Source organism: Rhinoderma darwinii, chromosome 1 (assembly GCF_050947455.1).
Source record: "Rhinoderma darwinii isolate aRhiDar2 chromosome 1, aRhiDar2.hap1, whole genome shotgun sequence".
NCBI lineage: Eukaryota > Metazoa > Chordata > Amphibia > Anura > Rhinodermatidae > Rhinoderma > Rhinoderma darwinii.
Window position 1 is genome coordinate 230,884,460 of NC_134687.1, and position 6,000 is coordinate 230,890,459.

A 6,000-nucleotide genomic window follows, 5' to 3' on the forward strand; every position below is an offset into this window, starting at 1 on the left:
TGAAAGGGTACCTGAGGCAATGTAGACAGTAGAGGTGGATTCAGGCTAAGATGAGGCTCCGACAGTAGACAGACACCCGGCAGGGTGCGACATAATAAATGCAGCGGAAGGCACAACACGACTCCAACAATTGAAGGCACAGAGGCACGGTAGCACGGGATACAGGGTACAGGCAGCAGGAATGAGAAACACTGGGAACTGGAAAACACTAGGAGACCATTTGCAAGGACAAACTTAAAGTAACACAACAACGCTCAGGCAAAGATCGAGATGGCAGAGCCCCTTTTATAGTCCAGGAGCATTCTGGGCTAATTGCAGCTATTCTGCAAACGTGCGCGTACTGGCCCTTTAAGACTGTGCACGCGCGCGTGCCCTGCGGGAGACAGTGTCCGGACCAGGAAGTGAGTGCCGGCGTCTCCCATAATAATACCACCACACCATAACCACATAGTGACTGAATATTCCAGCCACAAATTGTCTCTGCAGAATTTGACACACAGATATGTTGGTTTCTCCGTTTTCCGGGCCCATCCCAACCTATACTCCATCCTCTAAACAAACTTGTAAATCAACAGTGCCCCAGATGGTAATAATGATCCCTTAGTGCTTGTCACAAAAAAAGTGCTCCATCAGTAACCGTGCCCCCACAGTAATAATGCCCCCTGAAGATAGTGCCACAGCGTCCCCTGTAGATAGTGCCACACACAGCCCCCACTTGTAGATAGAGCCACACACAGCCCCCCTTGTAGGTGGCCCCAAACACAGCCCCCTCTTGTAGACAGGGCCACACACAGCCCCTTCTTGTAGATAGCGCCACACACCGCCCCCTCTTGTAGATAGTGCCACACACAGTCCCCCCTTGTAGATAGCGTCACACACAGTCCCCCCTTGTAGATATTGACATTACTTACCTAGCCAAATAAAACCGCCACACCATAACCCCAGTGACTGAATATCACCATACCGTTACTGAATAATACTGCCACACCATAACCACATAGTGACTGAATAATACCCCCATACAGTTACTAAGTAATACCGTCACACCATAACCACATAGTGACTGAATAATACCCCCCATACTGTTACTGAATAATATCGCCACACCACAACCACAGTGATTAAATAATACCCCAATACTGTTACTGAATAATACCGCCACACAATAACCACATAGTGACTGACTAATACCCAAATACTGTTACTGAATAATAGCGCCACACCATAACCACATAGTGACTAAATAATATCCCCATACAGTTACTGAAATATACCGCCACACCATAACCACATAGTGACTAAATAATACCTCAATACTGTTACGGAATAATACTGCCCCACCATAACCACATAGTGACTGAATAATATCCTCATACTGTTACTGAATAATACCGCCATACCATAACCACCTAGTGACTGAATAATACCCCCATACTGTTACTGAATAAAAACCGCCACACCACAACCACAGTGATTGAATAATACCCCAGTACTGTTACTGAATAATACTGCCACACCATAACCACATAGTGACTGAATGTCACGGCGCGGGGTGTGAACCCACCGGGCCGTACCGCATAGCGGGATAGCAGCTGGCCGAACAGGTATAATGCAATGTCTATAGTTCTGAAAGGGTACCTGAGGCAATGTAGACAGTAGCGGTGGATTCAGTCTAAGATGAGGCTCCGACAGTAGACAGACACCCGGCGGGGTGCGACACAAAAGATGCAGCGGAAGGCACAACACGACTCCAACTCTTGAAGGCACAGAGGCACGGTAGCACGGGATACAGGGTACAGGCAGCAGGAACGGGAAACACTGGGAACTGGAAAACACTAGGAGACCATTTGCAAGGACAAACTTATGGTAACACAACAACGCTCAGGCAAAGATCGAGAGGGCAGAGCCCCTTTTATAGTTCAGGAGCATTCTGGGCTAATTACAGCTATTCTGCAAATGTGCGCGTACTGGACCTTTAAGGCCGCGCGCTCGCCCTGCGGGAGACAGTGTGCGGATCAGGAAGTGAGCGCCAGCGTCTCCCAGGAGGGAGATGCTGCCGAGAACTCGCTCGTCATGGCCGCGGCCGTCAGAGGGTAAGTCAGGACAACGGTCCGTGGCCATAGACGTTACAGTAGCCCCCCTCTTATGCCCCCTCTTCTTGGGTCCACAGCGGGAGAAAAACTTCTTCACGAGGGCCGGAGCATTGATGTTCTCCTCTGGCTCTCAAGACCTCTCCTCTGGGCCAAATCCCCTTCAATCCAAAACTGGGGCATGTAGACGGAGCCAAGGCAAACCCAGCAACATGGGGTTGAGGGCCATGGGTAGGACAAAAAAGGAAATGAGCTCAGAATGAAGGGCTCCCACTTGAAGCCTCAGCGGTTTGGTCTCAGACAATATTGGGTTGGGCAGTGGCAGTCCATCTACTGAGGCAACGATCAACGGCTTCACCAGAAGGGTAGTGGGCAAGTGAAGAAGATACACAAGGTCTCCGTGTATAAAATTGCCTGCAGAGCCACAGTCCAGATAGGCAGAGGTCAGGTGGGACCTCTCGCCAGCGACAATAGTCACAGGGATGGACAGCTTGGTGGAGAGTTCTCTGTCAAATGCTGTGTCGCCCAGGGTTGTCTCTATAGCCAATACTAGGCGTTGGAGTTTTTTGGCATCTGGGGACACAGACGCATGACATGGCCAGCAAGGCCGCAATATAGACAGAGTCCAGAAGTGCGCCTGCGCTGTTTCTCCTAGACTGATAGTCTAAGCCGATCTACTTGCATTGGGACCTCGGGTGGAGCAACAGATGAGGACAAGAGGGGTTGCTGGAAGTTGGGAGCCAACCTAGGAAGCCTTCTCTCTCGACGAACCTCTTGGGATCTTTCTCTGAGCCTCATGTCAACCCGGGTGGCAAGTAAAATTAGGTCGTCCAAGGTAGGTGGTAGATCACACACAGCTAGTTCGTCCTTGATCTCGGATGACAGACCATGCCAGAAGGAAGCTACTAACACCTCGTTTTTCCAGGACAACTCTCCTGCCAGGGTCCGGAACTGGATGTGTACTCGCCCACGAAGGTGTCCTCCTGGCGAAGATTCAGTAGAGAAGTAGCTGCCGACGAAACTCGTCCAGGCTCCTCGAATACAGTGCGGAATAACACCGCAGGAACATCTGGAAGTCTCTGGTCTCTGTCGTTCCCAGATTGGGTTTGCCCACGCCAGGGCTTTGCCGGCAAGCAGAGAAACAATGAAGGCGATCCTTGCGCCGTCTGAGGGAAATGCTTTGGTGTGCAGGGTGAAGTGGATAATTTTTATATATTTTTTAATTTTGAATACGTTCTTCGTGCGGTGGCATGGATAATATTCAACTAGTTTGAATTAGGGAGTTGTGGCTTGTTTCTGCACACAATTGTGTATTTTTTGTTACTCATATATATATATATTTCTTTATAGGTCTGCAATGGCATTGATATCGCCTCATCGACTATTTATGGCTCAGGGCATTATTACTGATTTCTTTTAGAGGAAGTTGGATGATTCCGTAACAATAATATATATGTTTTTATTGTTGTGAATAATTTCTTTAAATTTTTGGTTCGGATATACTTGCTTTAGGGTTTATATGTACAATTGTATATGATATGCACTATGCACTTTAAATAATTACATATTATCACGTCAGCTTTTTCAAGGTTTTTTTTAGAGCCACGCTGGCCATTGTTCACTATTTGACTCTTCAAATTGACGGGTCTTTATTTATTTATATTAATCATACGTATTTTTGTTTTTAATGCACAATAATGATCAAATATTTCTTGTATATGTGACTTGTGTGTTGGGTTATAGTGGCTGTATACATCTTGTGTATGTGACTAATGCTGTATGGATTATTGGCTATATATATGGCATAGGTGTAGGTATTTTTTTATATTTGTTTTAACATATAATACATGTGTGTGTATGCATGCTATTTTCACATATAAGTATGGATGGGTATGTACATGTTGACATGCATGAATTTGTATAGGCATGTGGATATGCTGATATAACTATATTGTTCACATATTTTTCACTTCTTATTTTTTGAGCTCGTGTGGTCACAGTTTTTCACCTTTTCATTTGTTTTTCACTTTATTTTATTTTATTTTATTTATCTTATTTTATTTATTTTGTCACTTTGAATTTTTCTGATATGAAATGATTTTGAATAAAATTATATATTACTTATATATTTATACATATATATATATATATTTTGTTTTTATACACAAATCCTGATCATGTATATCCCTAATCACTTATGTGTATTTCCTCTAAATATTATTAGATCTGCCCCATATGATATATCAAATTATGGGCTTTTGGAGTATGGGCTGTTTTTCACATTGCTTTCCCGGAACTAAAATGGTGGTCGTGGAGCGCCTGTGTATGGCGCATGCGCTGGCCAGGCTTCTCTCCTTCCGGTTGTGCGTGTGATGCAGGCGCGCAGGGACATGCGCGATCTGCATCTTCCGGATGCCGGGATGTGAGTGTTGGGGCGGGTATGTCCGCCATGGACAGGCGCCATGTAGAGAGCGGCGCCAGGTGTATATCTAACTCAGATGGGTGAATAATTTCCCTTGAGTTAGTACTGTAGCCAGTGGCTATGTTGAATATTCATGTCACATGTTGTGCTCCAATTAAGAAACAGCTCCACCCTAAACATAGACTCCCTATAAAAGACATACCCATCCCACCACACAGTACCCCTTGAAAAAGCTGACGGCGAAATGCGCGTCGGGGTTCTGTGGTGGTGGTCTGGTTTTATTTGGGACTCATTATGCAGCACAGTGTTTGGTATTCAACCTTGGTAGTATCTATGTTTTAAATGGCTCTTTATCTTTGAGACAGTACTGACATACAGTATTGTACTGAGTGTATACTTTTTGTCTCCTGAAACTGTGTCTATTGTTATATAATGTGATATTTTATGATATATATATTATTAGTGCTTCCTTGTTATATTACTGGTGTGATATGCTGTTTTGTATATTGTAGTCCCTCCCACCACCACCATGCTGTTTTAACCTGTGTGTCATTTTAGGTCTTGATGGCCATTGTTTTTAACATTTGATTAAATATAATAAAAGTCTTTTATATGGTACCTATGGTGTGCGATTATGTTATTTCAGTCTCAACATGGTAGTATCGACATATATATTATAGGGATTGTGTTTCTGTATTGATATACGTAGATCATTATATGAATTTTGTGGCCTGGTTTGGTATAGGTATTGAAGTGGATATGACACTGGTTGAGAAATCCCCTGCACGCGCTTGTGTCTCCGTGAAAACGAGGCGGGAGTGGCAGCGAGAACCGAGGATCAGAACTGGTGCTGACAGGAGGTGTAGCAGGAGGATCAGTCGGAGAAGCTGGAACAGGAGCAGAGGAGGAAGCAGCTAGCGCCCCTAGCTGTAGTGCCATAGAGTTTACTGCCACAAGGAGTTGATCCTGTCGTGTTCGCAGGTTCGCTTACATAGCTTGGGAAGGTGACAGGCCCTTGAATTGACCAGCGGGGTCCATGGCCTGAGCGTACTGTCACGGCGTGGGGTGTGGACCCACTGGGCCGTACCGCGTAGCGGGATAGCAGCTGGCCGAACAGGTATAATGCAATGTCTATAGTTCTGAAAGGGTACCTGAGGCAATGTAGACAGTAGAGGTGGATTCAGGCTAAGATGAGGCTCCGACAGTAGACAGACACCCGGCAGGGTGCGACACAATAAATGCAGCGGAAGGCACAACACGACTCCAACAATTGAAGGCACAGAGGCAGGGTAGCACGGGATACAGGGTACAGGCAGCAGGAATGAGAAACACTGGGAACTGGAAAACACTAGGAGACCATTTGCAAGGACAAACTTAAAGTAACACAACAACGCTCAGGCAAAGATCGAGATGGCAGAGACCCTTTTATAGTCCAGGAGCATTCTGGGCTAATTGCAGCTATTCTGCAAACGTGCGCGTACTGGCCCT